This window comes from Zootermopsis nevadensis, unplaced genomic scaffold (genome assembly GCF_977971745.1).
Source record: "Zootermopsis nevadensis isolate Lab colony 2312 unplaced genomic scaffold, Znev_1.0 Znev_ptg000045l, whole genome shotgun sequence".
In the NCBI taxonomy this organism is placed as follows: domain Eukaryota; kingdom Metazoa; phylum Arthropoda; class Insecta; order Blattodea; family Termopsidae; genus Zootermopsis; species Zootermopsis nevadensis.
The window spans coordinates 2265841-2291648 of NW_028259177.1; the positions used below are offsets into that span (position 1 = coordinate 2265841).

The following is a 25808-nucleotide window of genomic DNA, read 5'->3' on the forward strand; positions in this document are numbered from 1 at the left end:
ACACCCGATTAATCAAAATCTACCTGTAAGTATATAAGCAATGCATTGATTTTACCAAATTGTATAAACACAAAACATAAACATTTAGCCTCCTACTTATTAACAACGACATACAAATTAATGTGAGAAAATTAACATCACATTATTCTGAGTTATCAGAGTAGCAAAAGGTCTTTTTACACGGAAGTCATTAAAAGTTTTAATATTATTCAGACTGACCTAAAGAAGATAGACAACAGGTAAAAGCCAAGAAGAAATTCATTTTTGCTGCTAGCTACACAAATATCCATGGACGTCCAAAGTCTACGAAGGCAGAAAAGTTCAGTATTTGCTGGATTCAAACGTATTAGTATTATAGCGCACACATTTTCACATGCAACGTATCTTCAAAACTGATTTAGTTCTTAGATTTGTGGGTAAAATAATTGAAAAAGACAACAGTACACTGAAATATTTACAATTAAAATCTTACCAGTTACCAAAAAATGCAAATCAGAGTGAATTATTGTAAAACCAAATAAAACCATTTTGAAACTAATGTTAACATATTTATTATTCTTTATCCCATAAAAAAATCATACAAAGTTTACCTGTACATATCGTATGCAAAATATAATGGGGCTATACACACCTCAAAAGCCTCTTTGGAAATGGTGAAGGTTTAAATTCCACATCATAATGAATGGCAATTTTGTTCCGAAGCGTTGACAAGTCCAGTTTTTCTTCCTTTAGTCCCACAACCTGTCCTATTTGGGATCTTTAATGTCTCAATTCCTTTAGTTACAGCTGCAACATCAGCGTCTCCAGTCTGTTGCCTTACGGTGCCTGCGATTTCATCAATGAACAACAAAATACATTTTAAATTTATAAATATTCTTTATTCAAGAAAATAAGAACTGAGATCATTTCAAACCATTTTGTGACTTATTATTTGATCTGGAAAAGTACAGTTAAGTTAAAAAATTATTTTAAAATTAAATTTCCAACACAAAAATTTAATTTCAAAGTTATCGATCAACCGCCTTCCTGAGCACGATATCAGAATTTTTGTAATGAAAATAAAAATTTGCATATGGACACAAAGTAAAATATACTTCAGGCCACTGACATTTTCTGACTTTGTAATATGAAGTGTCTCGGAGTGTGGGTAAACAATTAATTTTACTCACATTCCAGAGGCAATTGGAAATTGCAAAGGCTTGTCTTATTTTATGTAACAATGCTCTAAGAATTGCATAGCTGTGATGATTGTGAATTGAACCACAAATTTAACCAACTAGCTTCTATTACATTTTTCAGGACAGTACACACCTTGCATACAGGACAAACAGGCTTCCATCATCACCACTGTCTCACAACAGTGTGATATTACCTGGTATCCGTCCATAATCTATTTATATTATATTTGCAATTATTTGTCTCAAATTTATTGCTTAGAATGCACACCTGGATATTCAGAGCCTGAATTATAAATATTTACACAATTTTTAAGGCTGAATGCAGTGTCGTCCGTTATCTCAACACACGCATTCAACTACATTATTCTTCTTAACGTCGTGTGAAACACCTTTGGTATTTTATGTATCGCTATTTACCAAGACATAAGACTGTTTTTGTTGTCTCACAAAATTATGTTACACAAATTCTTAAATTCTTACATCCAAATTTTGAGACTGCGATGTTCTGTCTGTTGTGCAGATGGTACTTTGCGTTCTTTGCGAAAACTAGCAATATTCCAAGGGAGACTGCTAATATTTCAAGATAGCAACTCCATCACGTGTGAAGAAATAATTTTAGAAGGCACAAGGCTTGCTTGGTATGTTGGCGGTAGCATAGCTGCTGGTAGGGCCTCCCTACCCAGATTGGTCGAGGGGGGAGAGGTCAGACTAAGACAGGTACTCAGGTCCTCCAGGTTGGGGGTTGCACTTTAAAAAGGAAGATGATTTTAAACCTCAATCAAAGCCTCGGACAGACGGACCTAACAGAGGATAGGACCAAATGGAAGAGGAGGATTGAGGAGGCCATGGACGGAATATGGACCGGAGAGCCATAGAAGAGGAGCGAGGCTTGCTTAGAAGCAAGAGGTCAGCTCATTGAGACTCCTCTATCAAATAAGGTAAGCTGCAGTGCTTAGGGAGGTGATAAATCTACCGTCCTTCTAGTAGAACCTTGAGCACGCATCAAATTGATGAACCATGAACACAAGTCGTGTTAAAGCTCGGTCCGTCTGCTCAGCAGTAGTTTCTTCCGTGTACATTTTGGTAGAGATTGTTTCGTATGAATATATATTGATTCAATATGAATACAATATTGCATGTAACAGATTCTGTGTATTACCTGGCAATTGAAAATAGTTGAATACTTAGTTGGAAGGCCATTGTATTGTCTTGCTCTGTCTGTGGCAACTGCAGGTACTTAAAAGGAACAATGTTGTCCATTGATGTAACAACGCCTGTCTGGAACATAACAAGAAATATCCAGTTGAAGCACAACCAGTCACAGTCACTCTGTTAATGCTAGCACACGCCCACCAACTAGGTAATTACTTAGACTTCCTGGTTAGAACAAGAATGAGATATAATACTGAAGTGGATATTAAGAAATATGACTAAAAGGAGCTCACACGAGATTTGCTAGACACATGTTGGAGGCCATCTCAAAGGAATACTTACAAATTAAGATACTGATCACTTACTACACCTCAATCAAAGCCTCGGACAGATGGACCTAACAGAGGACCGAATGGAAGAGGAGAATCGAGGAGGCCACAGACCGAATACAGACCGGAGAGCCAACAAATTTATGGACAAGGTGGAAGATTACTAAAGATAACTATGACATCACCTGAAAAGCAATAATGAAGCTGTTCTTTCGAATGCCAGAAGATGGACGTCGGTAGTCTGTCAGTAAATATCCTCCGTGACATTATCATGGACAGAAACAGAAAGCTATTCCTTATGCTGACAGTGGTTTACTAATGAATTTCAATTTTAAATTAGTTACACACAAATTTATAACACTGCTTAGTGGGCACGCAATACTATTCTGTTGTGCGTGACTAGAACAAGTGTATTTTCATTCAATCTTATGTAAAGGATTCTTACTAAAGCTTAATACCATGACACAAATTTTTACTATATTATTATTATTATTATTATTCAGTGTTCTGTCTTACGACAGGTCCATTGCTCTGCCCAAAAAGAGCTCTCCAGTTTTCCCTATTCTCAGCTTCTCGTTTTAATTCCTGGAACTTCATCTTCTTTCCTTCTTTCAGATCGTCGGTTAGCTGTATCAGTCTTCTTCCCAGTCCTCGCTTTCCTTCAACTTGGCCTTCGATGATATCACATTACATAACTAAAACTGCCAGTATGCTTCCTATTATATTTGTCTTACTGAACATAAAAACACATCAGAATCTTTCTGATAGAAACATCTTTTTCATTTTAGAGTGGAAAACTGTCTACAGTGAGAACAAAACTTTTGTTTATATTACATGCGCTATCACACCTTCAATTGTGTTCCAAGCAACATCACTACAGGAAAAATTTATAAATAGTTGGTTTCTACTACAGTTTTCATTCCTTTAGTCCCACAACCTGTCCTATTTGGGATCTTTAATGTCTGAATTCCTTTAGTTACAGCTGCAACATCAGCGTCTCCAGTCTGTTGCTTTACAGTGCCTGCAAGTTCATCAATGAACAACATCCTTTAGTTTAGTCCTAATAAGGATCTATGGAATGTAAATAAACTCTACTCCCTAACATACCTGAATAATGCATTTCCTTATCCAAGTCACAAACATTCCAGGTGCTTCATTCTGTCTGGTTCTTCACATCTCCAACTCCACCTAAGCTGGTTCCCCATCACACACACAACTGCTCTTCTGAAACACTAATATTCAGATAACTTGGTCTGCCATCTCTTGGTAATATTACTCCACGATATATGCATAAAAGAGGGGAGATACAGTTCACAAGGCAGTTGCCATTCAGCACATCCTATTCAGTATTAAACCTCGACCCGACACAGTAATACTTCTAGATGTCTTCCGCTAGACACGTCATGTCTCTATCAACTCATCACCGACTAATATTGAACATCAGATGAACCACGCCATATAAAAAACAATACCTTCGTTCTAATATATAAGAGTAATCTGATAATAACATTTTCAATAAACTGCATAACATTGTAAATGATTGTAATTCGAGTTTTAGATTTACCAATCTAATTTATACCTGAGGACGGTTAAATATAACCGAAACATGTCGTAAGAGACGTTCCAATTTGTAAATCGATCATTCGATGCGGAACGTGAAATGATATTTTAAATATTTTATTATCTTATTAAAAATTGTGATTTGACGGAAAAAATATTAAAATATCAACCTAATTCACAATATGACGCAAATATACTACCTTATTAATAGTTTTATTAAATAATGTAACTGTTCATATCAGATCACTACAGTTCATACGCTAACCAAAGATCCTGATTGTATCCTCCAAGTGTGGTTACAAATGCAACAATCAGTGAGGAAAAGGTTAAGCTTGCGACCCTTTCAAGGCACCCTCACAATTCATTCTGACCCGCAATTTCAAAACCACTGGACCAGAGCATGTATTGTTACAGAAACAAAAATTTAGGATTTTGAAACCTAAAGAATGAAGCTTCATACATAATGTGCAATTACATTCAGTAATACTCTTAAACCAGAGAAGAGCTGTACCAATTAATACATCCTCGATGTCAACATTCATCTACAAATAATGCTATAATGGAGGCAGCAGTCATTAATTCATAATCACAATGAGAAAAGACCTGATTGCAATGTACTGTTAAATGCAGCAACACATGGCAACCACATTACGTTTGGTCCCTAAAATCTCGGCTAGCTCTTAAAATTGTATTGAATTTTACCAACACTGACAATAACAAACTGTAATCAAAATCTAACTAACTAACTAACTAGATGGCTTACCGAACCCGAAGGTTCATCACCGAATTAACCAAAGCCTTCCACTGGACCCTGTCCTGGGCCAACAAAATCCATTCTCCTTCAACTCCTATCTCCCATAGATCCTGCCTGAGATTATCCTCCCATCTATGTCTAGGTCTCCCCAGCGGTCTCTTTCCTTCAGGTTTCCCAACCAATACCCGGTGCACACCTTGTCCCATCCATGCGCGCTACATGCCCCGCCCATCTCAATCTTCTCGACTTAATCACCCTGACAATACTGGGGGAGCAGTACAGATTTTTAAGCTCGTCATTGTGCAGTTTTCTCCACGCCCCATTGTCTTCTCTCCTAGGCCCAAATATCCTCCTCAACACCCGATTAATCAAAATCTACCTGTAAGTATATAAGCAATGCATTGATTTTACCAAATTGTATAAACACAAAACATAAACATTTAGCCTCCTACTTATTAACAACGACATACAAATTAATGTGAGAAAATTAACATCACATTATTCTGAGTTATCAGAGTAGCAAAAGGTCTTTTTACACGGAAGTCATTAAAAGTTTTAATATTATTCAGACTGACCTAAAGAAGATAGACAACAGGTAAAAGCCAAGAAGAAATTCATTTTTGCTGCTAGCTACACAAATATCCATGGACGTCCAAAGTCTACGAAGGCAGAAAAGTTCAGTATTTGCTGGATTCAAACGTATTAGTATTATAGCGCACACATTTTCACATGCAACGTATCTTCAAAACTGATTTAGTTCTTAGATTTGTGGGTAAAATAATTGAAAAAGACAACAGTACACTGAAATATTTACAATTAAAATCTTACCAGTTACCAAAAAATGCAAATCAGAGTGAATTATTGTAAAACCAAATAAAACCATTTTGAAACTAATGTTAACATATTTATTATTCTTTATCCCATAAAAAATCATACAAAGTTTACCTGTACATATCGTATGCAAAATATAATGGGGCTATACACACCTCAAAAGCCTCTTTGGAAATGGTGAAGGTTTAAATTCCACATCATAATGAATGGCAATTTTGTTCCGAAGCGTTGACAAGTCCAGTTTTTCTTCCTTTAGTCCCACAACCTGTCCTATTTGGGATCTTTAATGTCTCAATTCCTTTAGTTACAGCTGCAACATCAGCGTCTCCAGTCTGTTGCCTTACGGTGCCTGCGATTTCATCAATGAACAACAAAATACATTTTAAATTTATAAATATTCTTTATTCAAGAAAATAAGAACTGAGATCATTTCAAACCATTTTGTGACTTATTATTTGATCTGGAAAAGTACAGTTAAGTTAAAAAATTATTTTAAAATTAAATTTCCAACACAAACATTTAATTTCAAAGTTATCGATCAACCGCCTTCCTGAGCACGATATCAGAATTTTTGTAATGAAAATAAAAATTTGCATATGGACACAAAGTAAAATATGCTTCAGGCCACTGACATTTTCTGACTTTGTAATATGAAGTGTCTTGGAGTGTGGGTAAACTCACATTCCAGAGGCAATTGGAAATTGTAAAGGCTTGTCTTATTTTATGTAACAATGCTCTAAGAATTGCATAGCTGTGATGATTGTGAATTGAGCCACAAATTTAACCAACTAGCTTCTATTACATTTTTCAGGACAGTATACACCTTGTATACAGGACAAACAGGCTTCCATCATCACCACTGTCTCACAACAGTGTCATATTACCTGGTATCCATCCATAATCTATTTATATTATATTTGTAATTATTTGTCTCAAATTTATTGCTTAGAATGCACACCTGGATATTCAGAGCCTGAATTATAAATATTTATACAATTTTTAACGCTGAATGCAGTGTCGTCCGTTATCTCGACACACGCATTCAACTACATTATTCTTCTTAACGTCGTGTGAAACACCTTTGGTATTTTATGTATCGCTATTTACCAAGACATGAGACTGTTTTTGTTGTCTCACAAAATTATGTTACACAAATTCTTAAATTCTTACATCCAAATTTTGAGACTGCGATGTTCTGTCTGTTGTGCAGATGGTACTTTGCGTTCTTTGCAAAAACTAGCAATATTCCAAGGGAGACTGCTAATATTTCAAGATAGCAACTCCATCACATGTGAAGAAATAATTTTAGAAGGCGCAAGGCTTGCTTGGTATGTTGGCGGTAGCATAGCTGCTGGTAGGGCCTCCCTACCCAGATTGGTCGAGGGGGGAGAGGTCAGACTAAGACAGGTACTCAGGTCCTCCAGGTTGGGGGTTGCACTTTAAAAAGGAAGATGATTTTAAACCTCAATCAAAGCCTCGGACAGACGGACCTAACAGAGGATAGGACCAAATGAAAGAGGAGGATTGAGGAGGCCATGGACGGAATATGGACCGGAGAGCCATAGAAGAGGAGCGAGGCTTGCTTAGAAGCAAGAGGTCAGCTCATTGAGACTCCTCTATCAAATAAGGTAAGCTGCAGTGCTTAGGGAGGTGATAAATCTACCGTCCTTCTAGTAGAACCTTGAGCACGCATCAAATTGATGAACCATGAACACAAGTCGTGTTAAAGCTCGGTCCGTCTGCTCAGCAGTAGTTTCTTCCGTGTACGTTTTGGTAGAGATTGTTTCGTATGAATATATATTGATTCAATATGAATACAATATTGCATGTAACAGATTCTGTGTATTACCTGGCAATTGAAAATAGTTGAATACTTAGTTGGAAGGCCATTGTATTGTCTTGCTCTGTCTGTGGCAACTGCAGGTACTTAAAAGGAACAATGTTGTCCATTGATGTAACAACGCCTGTCTGGAACATAACAAGAAATATCCAGTTGAAGCACAACCAGTCACAGTCACTCTGTTAATGCTAGCACACGCCCACCAACTAGGTAATTACTTAGACTTCCTGGTTAGAACAAGAATGAGATATAATACTGAAGTGGATATTAAGAAATATGACTAAAAGCAGCTCACACGAGATTTGCTAGACACATGTCGGAGGCCATCTCAAAGGAATACTTACAAATTAAGATACTACACCTCAATCAAAGCCTCGGACAGATGGACCTAACAGAGGACCGAATGGAAGAGGAGAATCGAGGAGGCCACGGACCGAATACAGACCGGAGAGCCAACAAATTTATGGACAAGGTGGAAGATTACTAAAGATAACTATGACATCACCTGAAAAGCAATAATGAAGCTGTTCTTTCGAATGCCAGAAGATGGACGTCGGTAGTCTGTCAGTAAATATCCTCCGTGACATTATCATGGACAGAAACAGAAAGCTATTCCTTATGCTGACAGTGGTTTACTAATGAATTTCAATTTTAAATTAGTTACACACAAATTTATAACACTGCTTAGTGGGCACGCAATACTATTCTGTTGTGCGTGACTAGAACAAGTGTATTTTCATTCAATCTTATGTAAAGGATTCTTACTAAAGCTTAATACCATGACACAAATTTTTACTATATTATTATTATTATTATTATTCAGTGTTCTGTCTTACGACAGGTCCATTGCTCTGCCCAAAAAGAGCTCTCCAGTTTTCCCTATTCTCAGCTTCTCGTTTTAATTCCTGGAACTTCATCTTCTTTCCTTCTTTCAGATCGTCGGTTAGCTGTATCAGTCTTCTTCCCAGTCCTCGCTTTCCTTCAACTTGGCCTTCGATGATATCACATTACATAACTAAAACTGCCAGTATGCTTCCTATTATATTTGTCTTACTGAACATAAAAACACATCAGAATCTTTCTGATAGAAACATCTTTTTCATTTTAGAGTGGAAAACTGTCTACAGTGAGAACAAAACTTTTGTTTATATTACATGCGCTATCACACCTTCAATTGTGTTCCAAGCAACATCACTACAGGAAAAATTTATAAATAGTTGGTTTCTACTACAGTTTTCATTCCTTTAGTCCCACAACCTGTCCTATTTGGGATCTTTAATGTCTGAATTCCTTTAGTTACAGCTGCAACATCAGCGTCTCCAGTCTGTTGCTTTACAGTGCCTGCAAGTTCATCAATGAACAACATCCTTTAGTTTAGTCCTAATAAGGATCTATGGAATGTAAATAAACTCTACTCCCTAACATACCTGAATAATGCATTTCCTTATCCAAGTCACAAACATTCCAGGTGCTTCATTCTGTCTGGTTCTTCACATCTCCAACTCCACCTAAGCTGGTTCCCCATCACACACACAACTGCTCTTCTGAAACACTAATATTCAGATAACTTGGTCTGCCATCTCTTGGTAATATTACTCCACGATATATGCATAAAAGAGGGGAGATACAGTTCACAAGGCAGTTGCCATTCAGCACATCCTATTCAGTATTAAACCTCGACCCGACACAGTAATACTTCTAGATGTCTTCCGCTAGACACGTCATGTCTCTATCAACTCATCACCGACTAATATTGAACATCAGATGAACCACGCCATATAAAAAACAATACCTTCGTTCTAATATATAAGAGTAATCTGATAATAACATTTTCAATAAACTGCATAACATTGTAAATGATTGTAATTCGAGTTTTAGATTTACCAATCTAATTTATACCTGAGGACGGTTAAATATAACCGAAACATGTCGTAAGAGACGTTCCAATTTGTAAATCGATCATTCGATGCGGAACGTGAAATGATATTTTAAATATTTTATTATCTTATTAAAAATTGTGATTTGACGGAAAAAATATTAAAATATCAACCTAATTCACAATATGACGCAAATATACTACCTTATTAATAGTTTTATTAAATAATGTAACTGTTCATATCAGATCACTACAGTTCATACGCTAACCAAAGATCCTGATTGTATCCTCCAAGTGTGGTTACAAATGCAACAATCAGTGAGGAAAAGGTTAAGCTTGCGACCCTTTCAAGGCACCCTCACAATTCATTCTGACCCGCAATTTCAAAACCACTGGACCAGAGCATGTATTGTTACAGAAACAAAAATTTAGGATTTTGAAACCTAAAGAATGAAGCTTCATACATAATGTGCAATTACATTCAGTAATACTCTTAAACCAGAGAAGAGCTGTACCAATTAATACATCCTCGATGTCAACATTCATCTACAAATAATGCTATAATGGAGGCAGCAGTCATTAATTCATAATCACAATGAGAAAAGACCTGATTGCAATGTACTGTTAAATGCAGCAACACATGGCAACCACATTACGTTTGGTCCCTAAAATCTCGGCTAGCTCTTAAAATTGTATTGAATTTTACCAACACTGACAATAACAAACTGTAATCAAAATCTAACTAACTAACTAACTAGATGGCTTACCGAACCCGAAGGTTCATCACCGAATTAACCAAAGCCTTCCACTGGACCCTGTCCTGGGCCAACAAAATCCATTCTCCTTCAACTCCTATCTCCCATAGATCCTGCCTGAGATTATCCTCCCATCTATGTCTAGGTCTCCCCAGCGGTCTCTTTCCTTCAGGTTTCCCAACCAATACCCGGTGCACACCTTGTCCCATCCATGCGCGCTACATGCCCCGCCCATCTCAATCTTCTCGACTTAATCACCCCGACAATACTGGGGGAGCAGTACAGATTTTTAAGCTCGTCATTGTGCAGTTTTCTCCACGCCCCATTGTCTTCTCTCCTAGGCCCAAATATCCTCCTCAACACCCGATTAATCAAAATCTACCTGTAAGTATATAAGCAATGCATTGATTTTACCAAATTGTATAAACACAAAACATAAACATTTAGCCTCCTACTTATTAACAACGACATACAAATTAATGTGAGAAAATTAACATCACATTATTCTGAGTTATCAGAGTAGCAAAAGGTCTTTTTACACGGAAGTCATTAAAAGTTTTAATATTATTCAGACTGACCTAAAGAAGATAGACAACAGGTAAAAGCCAAGAAGAAATTCATTTTTGCTGCTAGCTACACAAATATCCATGGACGTCCAAAGTCTACGAAGGCAGAAAAGTTCAGTATTTGCTGGATTCAAACGTATTAGTATTATAGCGCACACATTTTCACATGCAACGTATCTTCAAAACTGATTTAGTTCTTAGATTTGTGGGTAAAATAATTGAAAAAGACAACAGTACACTGAAATATTTACAATTAAAATCTTACCAGTTACCAAAAAATGCAAATCAGAGTGAATTATTGTAAAACCAAATAAAACCATTTTGAAACTAATGTTAACATATTTATTATTCTTTATCCCATAAAAAAATCATACAAAGTTTACCTGTACATATCGTATGCAAAATATAATGGGGCTATACACACCTCAAAAGCCTCTTTGGAAATGGTGAAGGTTTAAATTCCACATCATAATGAATGGCAATTTTGTTCCGAAGCGTTGACAAGTCCAGTTTTTCTTCCTTTAGTCCCACAACCTGTCCTATTTGGGATCTTTAATGTCTCAATTCCTTTAGTTACAGCTGCAACATCAGCGTCTCCAGTCTGTTGCCTTACGGTGCCTGCGATTTCATCAATGAACAACAAAATACATTTTAAATTTATAAATATTCTTTATTCAAGAAAATAAGAACTGAGATCATTTCAAACCATTTTGTGACTTATTATTTGATCTGGAAAAGTACAGTTAAGTTAAAAAATTATTTTAAAATTAAATTTCCAACACAAACATTTAATTTCAAAGTTATCGATCAACCGCCTTCCTGAGCAATATATCAGAATTTTCGTAATGAAAATAAAAATTTGCATATGGATACAAAGTAAAATATGCTTCAGGCCACTGACATTTTCTGACTTTGTAATATGAAGTGTCTTGGAGTGTGGGTAAACTCACATTCCAGAGGCAATTGGAAATTGTAAAGGCTTGTCTTATTTTATGTAACAATGCTCTAAGAATTGCATAGCTGTGATGATTGTGAATTGAGCCACAAATTTAACCAACTAGCTTCTATTACATTTTTCAGGACAGTATACACCTTGTATACAGGACAAACAGGCTTCCATCATCACCACTGTCTCACAACAGTGTCATATTACCTGGTATCCATCCATAATCTATTTATATTATATTTGTAATTATTTGTCTCAAATTTATTGCTTAGAATGCACACCTGGATATTCAGAGCCTGAATTATAAATATTTATACAATTTTTAACGCTGAATGCAGTGTCGTCCGTTATCTCGACACACGCATTCAACTACATTATTCTTCTTAACGTCGTGTGAAACACCTTTGGTATTTTATGTATCGCTATTTACCAAGACATGAGACTGTTTTTGTTGTCTCACAAAATTATGTTACACAAATTCTTAAATTCTTACATCCAAATTTTGAGACTGCGATGTTCTGTCTGTTGTGCAGATGGTACTTTGCGTTCTTTGCAAAAACTAGCAATATTCCAAGGGAGACTGCTAATATTTCAAGATAGCAACTCCATCACATGTGAAGAAATAATTTTAGAAGGCGCAAGGCTTGCTTGGTATGTTGGCGGTAGCATAGCTGCTGGTAGGGCCTCCCTACCCAGATTGGTCGAGGGGGGAGAGGTCAGACTAAGACAGGTACTCAGGTCCTCCAGGTTGGGGGTTGCACTTTAAAAAGGAAGATGATTTTAAACCTCAATCAAAGCCTCGGACAGACGGACCTAACAGAGGATAGGACCAAATGGAAGAGGAGGATTGAGGAGGCCATGGACGGAATATGGACCGGAGAGCCATAGAAGAGGAGCGAGGCTTGCTTAGAAGCAAGAGGTCAGCTCATTGAGACTCCTCTATCAAATAAGGTAAGCTGCAGTGCTTAGGAAGGTGATAAATCTACCGTCCTTCTAGTAGAACCTTGAGCACGCATCAAATTGATGAACCATGAACACAAGTCGTGTTAAAGCTCGGTCCGTCTGCTCAGCAGTAGTTTCTTCCGTGTACGTTTTGGTAGAGATTGTTTCGTATGAATATATATTGATTCAATATGAATACAATATTGCATGTAACAGATTCTGTGTATTACCTGGCAATTGAAAATAGTTGAATACTTAGTTGGAAGGCCATTGTATTGTCTTGCTCTGTCTGTGGCAACTGCAGGTACTTAAAAGGAACAATGTTGTCCATTGATGTAACAACGCCTGTCTGGAACATAACAAGAAATATCCAGTTGAAGCACAACCAGTCACAGTCACTCTGTTAATGCTAGCACACGCCCACCAACTAGGTAATTACTTAGACTTCCTGGTTAGAACAAGAATGAGATATAATACTGAAGTGGATATTAAGAAATATGACTAAAAGCAGCTCACACGAGATTTGCTAGACACATGTCGGAGGCCATCTCAAAGGAATACTTACAAATTAAGATACTACACCTCAATCAAAGCCTCGGACAGATGGACCTAACAGAGGACCGAATGGAAGAGGAGAATCGAGGAGGCCACGGACCGAATACAGACCGGAGAGCCAACAAATTTATGGACAAGGTGGAAGATTACTAAAGATAACTATGACATCACCTGAAAAGCAATAATGAAGCTGTTCTTTCGAATGCCAGAAGATGGACGTCGGTAGTCTGTCAGTAAATATCCTCCGTGACATTATCATGGACAGAAACAGAAAGCTATTCCTTATGCTGACAGTGGTTTACTAATGAATTTCAATTTTAAATTAGTTACACACAAATTTATAACACTGCTTAGTGGGCACGCAATACTATTCTGTTGTGCGTGACTAGAACAAGTGTATTTTCATTCAATCTTATGTAAAGGATTCTTACTAAAGCTTAATACCATGACACAAATTTTTACTATATTATTATTATTATTATTATTCAGTGTTCTGTCTTACGACAGGTCCATTGCTCTGCCCAAAAAGAGCTCTCCAGTTTTCCCTATTCTCAGCTTCTCGTTTTAATTCCTGGAACTTCATCTTCTTTCCTTCTTTCAGATCGTCGGTTAGCTGTATCAGTCTTCTTCCCAGTCCTCGCTTTCCTTCAACTTGGCCTTCGATGATATCACATTACATAACTAAAACTGCCAGTATGCTTCCTATTATATTTGTCTTACTGAACATAAAAACACATCAGAATCTTTCTGATAGAAACATCTTTTTCATTTTAGAGTGGAAAACTGTCTACAGTGAGAACAAAACTTTTGTTTATATTACATGCGCTATCACACCTTCAATTGTGTTCCAAGCAACATCACTACAGGAAAAATTTATAAATAGTTGGTTTCTACTACAGTTTTCATTCCTTTAGTCCCACAACCTGTCCTATTTGGGATCTTTAATGTCTGAATTCCTTTAGTTACAGCTGCAACATCAGCGTCTCCAGTCTGTTGCTTTACAGTGCCTGCAAGTTCATCAATGAACAACATCCTTTAGTTTAGTCCTAATAAGGATCTATGGAATGTAAATAAACTCTACTCCCTAACATACCTGAATAATGCATTTCCTTATCCAAGTCACAAACATTCCAGGTGCTTCATTCTGTCTGGTTCTTCACATCTCCAACTCCACCTAAGCTGGTTCCCCATCACACACACAACTGCTCTTCTGAAACACTAATATTCAGATAACTTGGTCTGCCATCTCTTGGTAATATTACTCCACGATATATGCATAAAAGAGGGGAGATACAGTTCACAAGGCAGTTGCCATTAAGCACATCCTCTTCAGTATTAAACCTCGACCCGACACAGTAATACTTCTAGATGTCTTCCGCTAGACACGTCATGTCTCTATCAACTCATCACCGACTAATATTGAACATCAGATGAACCACGCCATATAAAAAACAATACCTTCGTTCTAATATATAAGAGTAATCTGATAATAACATTTTCAATAAACTGCATAACATTGTAAATGATTGTAATTCGAGTTTTAGATTTACCAATCTAATTTATACCTGAGGACGGTTAAATATAACCGAAACATGTCGTAAGAGACGTTCCAATTTGTAAATCGATCATTCGATGCGGAACGTGAAATGATATTTTAAATATTTTATTATCTTATTAAAAATTGTGATTTGACGGAAAAAATATTAAAATATCAACCTAATTCACAATATGACGCAAATATACTACCTTATTAATAGTTTTATTAAATAATGTAACTGTTCATATCAGATCACTACAGTTCATACGCTAACCAAAGATCCTGATTGTATCCTCCAAGTGTGGTTACAAATGCAACAATCAGTGAGGAAAAGGTTAAGCTTGCGACCCTTTCAAGGCACCCTCACAATTCATTCTGACCCGCAATTTCAAAACCACTGGACCAGAGCATGTATTGTTACAGAAACAAAAATTTAGGATTTTGAAACCTAAAGAATGAAGCTTCATACATAATGTGCAATTACATTCAGTAATACTCTTAAACCAGAGAAGAGCTGTACCAATTAATACATCCTCGATGTCAACATTCATCTACAAATAATGCTATAATGGAGGCAGCAGTCATTAATTCATAATCACAATGAGAAAAGACCTGATTGCAATGTACTGTTAAATGCAGCAACACATGGCAACCACATTACGTTTGGTCCCTAAAATCTCGGCTAGCTCTTAAAATTGTATTGAATTTTACCAACACTGACAATAACAAACTGTAATCAAAATCTAACTAACTAACTAACTAGATGGCTTACCGAACCCGAAGGTTCATCACCGAATTAACCAAAGCCTTCCACTGGACCCTGTCCTGGGCCAACAAAATCCATTCTCCTTCAACTCCTATCTCCCATAGATCCTGCCTGAGATTATCCTCCCATCTATGTCTAGGTCTCCCCAGCGGTCTCTTTCCTTCAGGTTTCCCAACCAATACCCGGTGCACACCTTGTCCCATCCATGCGCGCTACATGCCCCGCCCATCTCAATCTTCTCGACTTAATCACCCTGACAATACTGGGGGAGCAGTACAGATTTTTAAGCTCGTCATTGTGCAGTTTTCTCCACGCCCCATTGTCTTCTCTCCTAGGCCCAAATATCCTCCTCAACACCCGATTAATCAAAATCTACCTGTAAGTATATAAGCAATGCATTGATTTTACCAAATTGTATAAACACAAAACATAAACATTTAGCCTCCTACTTATTAACAACGACATACAAATTAATGTGAGAAAATTAACATCACATTATTCTGAGTTATCAGAGTAGCAAAAGGTCTTTTTACACGGAAGTCATTAAAAGTTTTAATATTATTCAGACTGACCTAAAGAAGATAGACAACAGGTAAAAGCCAAGAAGAAATTCATTTTTGCTGCTAGCTACACAAATATCCATGGACGTCCAAAGTCTACGAAGGCAGAAAAGTTCAGTATTTGCTGGATTCAAACGTATTAGTATTATAGCGCACACATTTTCACATGCAACGTATCTTCAAAACTGATTTAGTTCTTAGATTTGTGGGTAAAATAATTGAAAAAGACAACAGTACACTGAAATATTTACAATTAAAATCTTACCAGTTACCAAAAAATGCAAATCAGAGTGAATTATTGTAAAACCAAATAAAACCATTTTGAAACTAATGTTAACATATTTATTATTCTTTATCCCATAAAAAATCATACAAAGTTTACCTGTACATATCGTATGCAAAATATAATGGGGCTATACACACCTCAAAAGCCTCTTTGGAAATGGTGAAGGTTTAAATTCCACATCATAATGAATGGCAATTTTGTTCCGAAGCGTTGACAAGTCCAGTTTTTCTTCCTTTAGTCCCACAACCTGTCCTATTTGGGATCTTTAATGTCTCAATTCCTTTAGTTACAGCTGCAACATCAGCGTCTCCAGTCTGTTGCCTTACGGTGCCTGCGATTTCATCAATGAACAACAAAATACATTTTAAATTTATAAATATTCTTTATTCAAGAAAATAAGAACTGAGATCATTTCAAACCATTTTGTGACTTATTATTTGATCTGGAAAAGTACAGTTAAGTTAAAAAATTATTTTAAAATTAAATTTCCAACACAAACATTTAATTTCAAAGTTATCGATCAACCGCCTTCCTGAGCACAATATCAGAATTTTCGTAATGAAAATAAAAATTTGCATATGGATACAAAGTAAAATATGCTTCAGGCCACTGACATTTTCTGACTTTGTAATATGAAGTGTCTTGGAGTGTGGGTAAACTCACATTCCAGAGGCAATTGGAAATTGTAAAGGCTTGTCTTATTTTATGTAACAATGCTCTAAGAATTGCATAGCTGTGATGATTGTGAATTGAGCCACAAATTTAACCAACTAGCTTCTATTACATTTTTCAGGACAGTATACACCTTGTATACAGGACAAACAGGCTTCCATCATCACCACTGTCTCACAACAGTGTCATATTACCTGGTATCCATCCATAATCTATTTATATTATATTTGTAATTATTTGTCTCAAATTTATTGCTTAGAATGCACACCTGGATATTCAGAGCCTGAATTATAAATATTTATACAATTTTTAACGCTGAATGCAGTGTCGTCCGTTATCTCGACACACGCATTCAACTACATTATTCTTCTTAACGTCGTGTGAAACACCTTTGGTATTTTATGTATCGCTATTTACCAAGACATGAGACTGTTTTTGTTGTCTCACAAAATTATGTTACACAAATTCTTAAATTCTTACATCCAAATTTTGAGACTGCGATGTTCTGTCTGTTGTGCAGATGGTACTTTGCGTTCTTTGCGAAAACTAGCAATATTCCAAGGGAGACTGCTAATATTTCAAGATAGCAACTCCATCACGTGTGAAGAAATAATTTTAGAAGGCGCAAGGCTTGCTTGGTATGTTGGCGGTAGCATAGCTGCTGGTAGGGCCTCCCTACCCAGATTGGTCGAGGGGGGAGAGGTCAGACTAAGACAGGTACTCAGGTCCTCCAGGTTGGGGGTTGCACTTTAAAAAGGAAGATGATTTTAAACCTCAATCAAAGCCTCGGACAGACGGACCTAACAGAGGATAGGACCAAATGGAAGAGGAGGATTGAGGAGGCCATGGACGGAATATGGACTGGAGAGCCATAGAAGAGGAGCGAGGCTTGCTTAGAAGCAAGAGGTCAGCTCATTGAGACTCCTCTATCAAATAAGGTAAGCTGCAGTGCTTAGGGAGGTGATAAATCTACCGTCCTTCTAGTAGAACCTTGAGCACGCATCAAATTGATGAACCATGAACACAAGTCGTGTTAAAGCTCGGTCCGTCTGCTCAGCAGTAGTTTCTTCCGTGTACATTTTGGTAGAGATTGTTTCGTATGAATATATATTGATTCAATATGAATACAATATTGCATGTAACAGATTCTGTGTATTACCTGGCAATTGAAAATAGTTGAATACTTAGTTGGAAGGCCATTGTATTGTCTTGCTCTGTCTGTGGCAACTGCAGGTACTTAAAAGGAACAATGTTGTCCATTGATGTAACAACGCCTGTCTGGAACATAACAAGAAATATCCAGTTGAAGCACAACCAGTCACAGTCACTCTGTTAATGCTAGCACACGCCCACCAACTAGGTAATTACTTAGACTTCCTGGTTAGAACAAGAATGAGATATAATACTGAAGTGGATATTAAGAAATATGACTAAAAGCAGCTCACACGAGATTTGCTAGACACATGTCGGAGGCCATCTCAAAGGAATACTTACAAATTAAGATACTACACCTCAATCAAAGCCTCGGACAGATGGACCTAACAGAGGACCGAATGGAAGAGGAGAATCGAGGAGGCCACGGACCGAATACAGACCGGACAGCCAACAAATTTATGGACAAGGTGGAAGATTACTAAAGATAACTATGACATCACCTGAAAAGCAATAATGAAGCTGTTCTTTCGAATGCCAGAAGATGGACGTCGGTAGTCTGTCAGTAAATATCCTCCGTGACATTATCATGGACAGAAACAGAAAGCTATTCCTTATGCTGACAGTGGTTTACTAATGAATTTCAATTTTAAATTAGTTACACACAAATTTATAACACTGCTTAGTGGGCACGCAATACTATTCTGTTGTGCGTGACTAGAACAAGTGTATTTTCATTCAATCTTATGTAAAGGATTCTTACTAAAGCTTAATACCATGACACAAATTTTTACTATATTATTATTATTATTATTATTCAGTGTTCTGTCTTACGACAGGTCCATTGCTCTGCCCAAAAAGAGCTCTCCAGTTTTCCCTATTCTCAGCTTCTCGTTTTAATTCCTGGAACTTCATCTTCTTTCCTTCTTTCAGATCGTCGGTTAGCTGTATCAGTCTTCTTCCCAGTCCTCGCTTTCCTTCAACTTGGCCTTCGATGATATCACATTACATAACTAAAACTGCCAGTATGCTTCCTATTATATTTGTCTTACTGAACATAAAAACACATCAGAATCTTTCTGATAGAAACATCTTTTTCATTTTAGAGTGGAAAACTGTCTACAGTGAGAACAAAACTTTTGTTTATATTACATGCGCTATCACACCTTCAATTGTGTTCCAAGCAACATCACTACAGGAAAAATTTATAAATAGTTGGTTTCTACTACAGTTTTCATTCCTTTAGTCCCACAACCTGTCCTATTTGGGATCTTTAATGTCTGAATTCCTTTAGTTACAGCTGCAACATCAGCGTCTCCAGTCTGTTGCTTTACAGTGCCTGCAAGTTCATCAATGAACAACATCCTTTAGTTTAGTCCTAATAAGGATCTATGGAATGTAAATAAACTCTACTCCCTAACATACCTGAATAATGCATTTCCTTATCCAAGTCACAAACATTCCAGGTGCTTCATTCTGTCTGGTTCTTCACATCTCCAACTCCACCTAAGCTGGTTCCCCATCACACACACAACTGCTCTTCTGAAACACTAATATTCAGATAACTTGGTCTGCCATCTCTTGGTAATATTACTCCACGATATATGCATAAAAGAGGGGAGATACAGTTCACAAGGCAGTTGCCATTCAGCACATCCTATTCAGTATTAAACCTCGACCCGACACAGTAATACTTCTAGATGTCTTCCGCTAGACACGTCATGTCTCTATCAACTCATCACCGACTAATATTGAACATCAGATGAACCACGCCATATAAAAAACAATACCTTCGTTCTAATATATAAGAGTAATCTGATAATAACATTTTCAATAAACTGCATAACATTGTAAATGATTGTAATTCGAGTTTTAGATTTACCAATCTAATTTATACCTGAGGACGGTTAAATATAACCGAAACATGTCGTAAGAGACGTTCCAATTTGTAAATCGATCATTCGATGCGGAACGTGAAATGATATTTTAAATATTTTATTATCTTATTAAAAATTGTGATTTGACGGAAAAAATATTAAAATATCAACCTAATTCACAATATGACGCAAATATACTACCTTATTAATAGTTTTATTAAATAATGTAACTGTTCATATCAGATCACTACAGTTCATACGCTAACCAAAGATCCTGATTGTATCCTCCAAGTGTGGTTACAAATGCAACAATCAGTGAGGAAAAGGTTAAGCTTGCGACCCTTTCAAGGCACCCTCACAATTCATTCTGACCCGCAATTTCAAAACCACTGGACCAGAGCATGTATTGTTACAGAAACAAAAATTTAGGATTTTGAAACCTAAAGAATGAAGCTTCATACATAATGTGCAATTACATTCAGTAATACTCTTAAACCAGAGAAGAGCTGTACCAATTAATACATCCTCGATGTCAACATTCATCTACAAATAATGCTATAATGGAGGCAGCAGTCATTAATTCATAATCACAATGAGAAAAGACCTGATTGCAATGTACTGTTAAATGCAGCAACACATGGCAACCACATTACGTTTGGTCCCTAAAATCTCGGCTAGCTCTTAAAATTGTATTGAATTTTACCAACACTGACAATAACAAACTGTAATCAAAATCTAACTAACTAACTAACTAGATGGCTTACCGAACCCGAAGGTTCATCACCGAATTAACCAAAGCCTTCCACTGGACCCTGTCCTGGGCCAACAAAATCCATTCTCCTTCAACTCCTATCTCCCATAGATCCTGCCTGAGATTATCCTCCCATCTATGTCTAGGTCTCCCCAGCGGTCTCTTTCCTTCAGGTTTCCCAACCAATACCCGGTGCACACCTTGTCCCATCCATGCGCGCTACATGCCCCGCCCATCTCAATCTTCTCGACTTAATCACCCTGACAATACTGGGGGAGCAGTACAGATTTTTAAGCTCGTCATTGTGCAGTTTTCTCCACGCCCCATTGTCTTCTCTCCTAGGCCCAAATATCCTCCTCAACACCCAATTAATCAAAATCTACCTGTAAGTATATAAGCAATGCATTGATTTTACCAAATTGTATAAACACAAAACATAAACATTTAGCCTCCTACTTATTAACAACGACATACAAATTAATGTGAGAAAATTAACATCACATTATTCTGAGTTATCAGAGTAGCAAAAGGTCTTTTTACACGGAAGTCATTAAAAGTTTTAATATTATTCAGACTGACCTAAAGAAGATAGACAACAGGTAAAAGCCAAGAAGAAATTCATTTTTGCTGCTAGCTACACAAATATCCATGGACGTCCAAAGTCTACGAAGGCAGAAAAGTTCAGTATTTGCTGGATTCAAACGTATTAGTATTATAGCGCACACATTTTCACATGCAACGTATCTTCAAAACTGATTTAGTTCTTAGATTTGTGGGTAAAATAATTGAAAAAGACAACAGTACACTGAAATATTTACAATTAAAATCTTACCAGTTACCAAAAAATGCAAATCAGAGTGAATTATTGTAAAACCAAATAAAACCATTTTGAAACTAATGTTAACATATTTATTATTCTTTATCCCATAAAAAAATCATACAAAGTTTACCTGTACATATCGTATGCAAAATATAATGGGGCTATACACACCTCAAAAGCCTCTTTGGAAATGGTGAAGGTTTAAATTCCACATCATAATGAATGGCAATTTTGTTCCGAAGCGTTGACAAGTCCAGTTTTTCTTCCTTTAGTCCCACAACCTGTCCTATTTGGGATCTTTAATGTCTCAATTCCTTTAGTTACAGCTGCAACATCAGCGTCTCCAGTCTGTTGCCTTACGGTGCCTGCGATTTCATCAATGAACAACAAAATACATTTTAAATTTATAAATATTCTTTATTCAAGAAAATAAGAACTGAGATCATTTCAAACCATTTTGTGACTTATTATTTGATCTGGAAAAGTACAGTTAAGTTAAAAAATTATTTTAAAATTAAATTTCCAACACAAAAATTTAATTTCAAAGTTATCGATCAACCGCCTTCCTGAGCACGATATCAGAATTTTTGTAATGAAAATAAAAATTTGCATATGGACACAAAGTAAAATATACTTCAGGCCACTGACATTTTCTCACTTTGTAATATGAAGTGTCTCGGAGTGTGGGTAAACAATTAATTTTACTCACATTCCAGAGGCAATTGGAAATTGCAAAGGCTTGTCTTATTTTATGTAACAATGCTCTAAGAATTGCATAGCTGTGATGATTGTGAATTGAACCACAAATTTAACCAACTAGCTTCTATTACATTTTTCAGGACAGTACACACCTTGCATACAGGACAAACAGGCTTCCATCATCACCACTGTCTCACAACAGTGTGATATTACCTGGTATCCGTCCATAATCTATTTATATTATATTTGCAATTATTTGTCTCAAATTTATTGCTTAGAATGCACACCTGGATATTCAGAGCCTGAATTATAAATATTTACACAATTTTTAAGGCTGAATGCAGTGTCGTCCGTTATCTCAACACACGCATTCAACTACATTATTCTTCTTAACGTCGTGTGAAACACCTTTGGTATTTTATGTATCGCTATTTACCAAGACATAAGACTGTTTTTGTTGTCTCACAAAATTATGTTACACAAATTCTTAAATTCTTACATCCAAATTTTGAGACTGCGATGTTCTGTCTGTTGTGCAGATGGTACTTTGCGTTCTTTGCGAAAACTAGCAATATTCCAAGGGAGACTGCTAATATTTCAAGATAGCAACTCCATCACGTGTGAAGAAATAATTTTAGAAGGCGCAAGGCTTGCTTGGTATGTTGGCGGTAGCATAGCTGCTGGTAGGGCCTCCCTACCCAGATTGGTCGAGGGGGGAGAGGTCAGACTAAGACAGGTACTCAGGTCCTCCAGGTTGGGGGTTGCACTTTAAAAAGGAAGATGATTTTAAACCTCAATCAAAGCCTCGGACAGACGGACCTAACAGAGGATAGGACCAAATGAAAGAGGAGGATTGAGGAGGCCATGGACGGAATATGGACCGGACAGCCATAGAAGAAGAGCGAGGCTTGCTTAGAAGCAAGAGGTCAGCTCATTGAGACTCCTCTATCAAATAAGGTAAGCTGCAGTGCTTAGGGAGGTGATAAATCTACCGTCCTTCTAGTAGAACCTTGAGCACGCATCAAATTGATGAACCATGAACACAAGTCGTGTTAAAGCTCGGTCCGTCTGCTCAGCAGTAGTTTCTTCCGTGTACATTTTGGTAGAGATTGTTTCGTATGAATATATATTGATTCAATATGAATACAATATTGCATGTAACAGATTCTGTGTATTACCTGGCAATTGAAAATAGTTGAATACTTAGTTGGAAGGCCATTGTATTGTCTTGCTCTGTCTGTGGCAACTGCAGGTACTTAAAAGGAACAATGTTGTCCATTGATGTAACAACGCCTGTCTGGAACATAACAAGAAATATCCAGTTGAAGCACAACCAGTCACAGTCACTCTGTTAATGCTAGCACACGCCCACCAACTAGGTAATTACTTAGACTTCCTGGTTAGAACAAGAATGAGATATAATACTGAAGTGGATATTAAGAAATATGACTAAAAGGAGCTCACACGAGATTTGCTAGACACATGTTGGAGGCCATCTCAAAGGAATACTTACAAATTAAGATACTGATCACTTACTACACCTCAATCAAAGCCTCGGACAGATGGACCTAACAGAGGACCGAATGGAAGAGGAGAATCGAGGAGGCCACGGACCGAATACAGACCGGAGAGCCAACAAATTTATGGACAAGGTGGAAGATTACTAAAGATAACTATGACATCACCTGAAAAGCAATAATGAAGCTGTTCTTTCGAATGCCAGAAGATGGACGTCGGTAGTCTGTCAGTAAATATCCTCCGTGACATTATCATGGACAGAAACAGAAAGCTATTCCTTATGCTGACAGTGGTTTACTAATGAATTTCAATTTTAAATTAGTTACACACAAATTTATAACACTGCTTAGTGGGCACGCAATACTATTCTGTTGTGCGTGACTAGAACAAGTGTATTTTCATTCAATCTTATGTAAAGGATTCTTACTAAAGCTTAATACCATGACACAAATTTTTACTATATTATTATTATTATTATTATTCAGTGTTCTGTCTTACGACAGGTCCATTGCTCTGCCCAAAAAGAGCTCTCCAGTTTTCCCTATTCTCAGCTTCTCGTTTTAATTCCTGGAACTTCATCTTCTTTCCTTCTTTCAGATCGTCGGTTAGCTGTATCAGTCTTCTTCCCAGTCCTCGCTTTCCTTCAACTTGGCCTTCGATGATATCACATTACATAACTAAAACTGCCAGTATGCTTCCTATTATATTTGTCTTACTGAACATAAAAACACATCAGAATCTTTCTGATAGAAACATCTTTTTCATTTTAGAGTGGAAAACTGTCTACAGTGAGAACAAAACTTTTGTTTATATTACATGCGCTATCACACCTTCAATTGTGTTCCAAGCAACATCACTACAGGAAAAATTTATAAATAGTTGGTTTCTACTACAGTTTTCATTCCTTTAGTCCCACAACCTGTCCTATTTGGGATCTTTAATGTCTGAATTCCTTTAGTTACAGCTGCAACATCAGCGTCTCCAGTCTGTTGCTTTACAGTGCCTGCAAGTTCATCAATGAACAACATCCTTTAGTTTAGTCCTAATAAGGATCTATGGAATGTAAATAAACTCTACTCCCTAACATACCTGAATAATGCATTTCCTTATCCAAGTCACAAACATTCCAGGTGCTTCATTCTGTCTGGTTCTTCACATCTCCAACTCCACCTAAGCTGGTTCCCCATCACACACACAACTGCTCTTCTGAAACACTAATATTCAGATAACTTGGTCTGCCATCTCTTGGTAATATTACTCCACGATATATGCATAAAAGAGGGGAGATACAGTTCACAAGGCAGTTGCCATTCAGCACATCCTATTCAGTATTAAACCTCGACCCGACACAGTAATACTTCTAGATGTCTTCCGCTAGACACGTCATGTCTCTATCAACTCATCACCGACTAATATTAAACATCAGATGAACCACGCCATATAAAAAACAATACCTTCGTTCTAATATATAAGAGTAATCTGATAATAACATTTTCAATAAACTGCATAACATTGTAAATGATTGTAATTCGAGTTTTAGATTTACCAATCTAATTTATACCTGAGGACGGTTAAATATAACCGAAACATGTCGTAAGAGACGTTCCAATTTGTAAATCGATCATTCGATGCGGAACGTGAAATGATATTTTAAATATTTTATTATCTTATTAAAAATTGTGATTTGACGGAAAAAATATTAAAATATCAACCTAATTCACAATATGACGCAAATATACTACCTTATTAATAGTTTTATTAAATAATGTAACTGTTCATATCAGATCACTACAGTTCATACGCTAACCAAAGATCCTGATTGTATCCTCCAAGTGTGGTTACAAATGCAACAATCAGTGAGGAAAAGGTTAAGCTTGCGACCCTTT

The 25808-nt window shown here is 36.8% G+C and overlaps 1 long non-coding RNA gene across 35 annotated transcripts in view; it reads right to left on the bottom strand.

The window, feature by feature from the left end:
- The window catches only part of LOC147871640 (uncharacterized), a 96489-nt gene that overhangs the window by 30802 nt on the left and 39879 nt on the right, over positions 1-25808 (bottom strand). For 27 of the 35 annotated variants that reach the window (XR_015538596.1, XR_015538599.1, XR_015538595.1 and 24 more), the window contains 15 exons: positions 25012-25136; positions 23583-23701; positions 21877-22070; positions 19683-19807; positions 18265-18383; positions 16571-16764; positions 14378-14502; positions 12960-13078; positions 11266-11459; positions 9072-9196; positions 7654-7772; positions 5960-6153; positions 3767-3891; positions 2338-2456; positions 632-825 (listed from right to left, as the gene is read on the bottom strand). This is a non-coding gene — a long non-coding RNA (uncharacterized LOC147871640). Of the gene's footprint in view, positions 1-631; positions 826-2337; positions 2457-3766; positions 3892-5169; positions 5353-5959; positions 6154-7653; positions 7773-9071; positions 9197-11265; positions 11460-12959; positions 13079-14377; positions 14503-15780; positions 15964-16570; positions 16765-18264; positions 18384-19682; positions 19808-21085; positions 21847-21876; positions 22071-23582; positions 23702-25011; positions 25137-25808 lie in introns of those variants that run through there. The other 8 variants (XR_015538571.1, XR_015538567.1, XR_015538582.1 and 5 more) reach the window with 8 other exon arrangements.